A 2,500-nucleotide genomic window follows, 5' to 3' on the forward strand; every position below is an offset into this window, starting at 1 on the left:
GAATACCGCCGTAATAATCTTTGGTATTCTCAAAAGAAAAAATATTTCCTTACAGAAACCTTTCCCTTCTAAGGATTTATATAAGATTTATATAAGGAATCAATTTTTTTAAGAATACCACTGTGAAACCCACTAAGTTCTGAGGTATTAAAACACTGGAGGCCGTGGAGGTAAAGAAGAGGTACCAAGACGGAGATGTGAGAGGCAATGGATACTGGACATCTCCTAGAGGTCCATAACTTGGTCGACACTCATTGATCGGAAAATCGCTTTCGCGTTTTCGCTTCGGCAGATTTAGGGACGTTCCACGTAAACGATTCCACTTGCTGTAGATTCGTGACCCCTTCTAGCCGAGATTCGGTCTTTAACTGAGGAAAAGTTAATTAAAGAATCAGTCAGTCAGTTAATCAGTCAGTCGGTCTGCTGTATACCAGTCATACCTCTTTTTTTTTATTTTTTTTTTTTTATCGGCCTTGCTGTGGATGTGCTGTGTCTTACGACAGTGCCTCTGACCCAGGGCAGTGGACAGGATGCAGGGATGACCCGTCATCCAGGAGGTGCCAAGACAAGAGGGGGGGAGGAGGATGGAGGGGAGTGGAATATATAGGAAATGGAATGGGTGGGAGTGGTTTCTATGCCTTTTTCTTTTTGGTTCCCCCCCGTGTAGTGGGAAAAAGCATTTGGTATATGTGTGTATTATCGTCCTTCATTTCTTTTTTTCTTTTTATAATTTGCCACCATCACCTCTTCGTATTTCTCACCCTTCCCTTCCTTTTAAACCTTCCTGATCCTGTTCCTCCTTATCCTCCTCCTCCTTCTATCCCTCCTGTTCATTCGCCATACCTCCTTTTTTTTATTAGCCTTATCGTCCTTGATTTTTTTTTCTTTTTATAATTTGCCACTACCACCTCTTCTTATTCCTCACACTTCTTTTCCTTTCTAATCATCCTGGTCCTGTTCCTCCTAATCCTCCTTCTCCTCCTTTCCTTCCTATTCATTCCCTTCCGCTTTTCCCCCTAATTCCATTACTTCTTACTGGTACTTCTTCTCTTCCTTGTCCTGTTCCTCTTCCTATCCCTAATTCTCTCTCCCTCCTTCACTCTGACCCAATGCTATAACAGCCGTCCACCTCCCTCTGCTGTTGCTGTTGTTTGTCCCCATCCTGTAGCATTTTCCCCAGTTGAGCTCTATTCCTGGTAAAAGCGCACAGAGCGCCTTCACAGTCAACAGATGTCCTCCGACCACCTGGGTTTTCCTCGCGTCGGCTGTCGCCAGAACGGTAGAGATCTGTATATTCATGTTGAGGTATCTGGCGGTTTTATTCAGCTGAGGGAAACCCTATCGCTTTTCGAAAGGCGAAAAGGAGGCTTTTATGTCCTTGTTTTGTAACAATTCAGCCTGGTTCCCATTTTCGTATATTTCTTTTCTCCTTTTCTTTTATTGAGGCGTGATATTATTTTCTTAGTATTCTTTTTCATGCGTGTGTCTGCACTGGATTCCCCTAGTTATGGGAATATGGAGTACTAATTGTGCATTTAATGGTTTTGCTGGGATACTTTTTGTTTTACGATACCATTATTCTTGTACACATACTTCATTGAATCGTTGCTTCTTTTATGACCCGATTAACTGTATTTTTTTCACTTTTAGAGGATTAGGGCGTGCATGGTAATTTGGCCTTTGACATGGCAGAGACTTTGATTTTCCTTTAGTTTTTCTTAACAAAATTTCCTCCATCCAGAAATCCTGTGGAGCGGGTCTGGTTCTAGAAGGTGGTGTACCACAGACCGAGAAGAAATGCCGAGTTCGCTCCAGGATGGCAATTCCATCAACTTTGGGTCCTTTTGGACCCACATTCTGTAAGAGTCATCCTCCTATACGGCCTGGCCCCAGGGATGACCCGTCATCCAGGAGGTGCCAAGACAAGAGGGGGGGAGGAGGATGGAGGGGAGTGGAATATATAGGAAATGGAATGGGTGGGAGTGGTTTCTATGCCTTTTTCTTTTTGGTTACCCCCCGCGTAGGGGGAAAAAGCCTTTGGTATATGTGTGTATTATCGTCCTTCATTTCTTTTTTTTCTTTTTATAATTTGCCACCATCACCTCTTCGTGTTTCTCACCCTTCCCTTCCTTTTAAACCTTCCTGATCCTGTTCCTTCTTATCCTCCTCCTCCTTCTATCCCTCCTGTTCATTCGCCATACCTTCTTTTTTATTAGCGTTATCGTCCTTCATGTTTTTTTTTTTCTTTTTATAATTTGCCACCACCACCTCTTCTTATTCCTCACACTTCCTTTCCTTTCTAATCATCCTGGTCTTGTTCCTCCTAATCCTCCTTCTTCTTTTCTTCCTATTCATTCCCTTCCGCTTTTCCCCCCATTACTTCTTACTCGTACTTCTTCTCTTCCTTGTCCTATTCCTCTTCCCATCCCTAATTCTCTCTCCCTCCTTCACTCTGACCCGATGCCATAACAGCCGTCCACCTCCCTCTGCTGTTGCTGTT

This window comes from Oratosquilla oratoria, chromosome 37 (genome assembly GCF_046742065.1).
Source record: "Oratosquilla oratoria isolate Oo_2021 chromosome 37, ASM4674206v1, whole genome shotgun sequence".
Lineage (NCBI taxonomy): Eukaryota > Metazoa > Arthropoda > Malacostraca > Stomatopoda > Squillidae > Oratosquilla > Oratosquilla oratoria.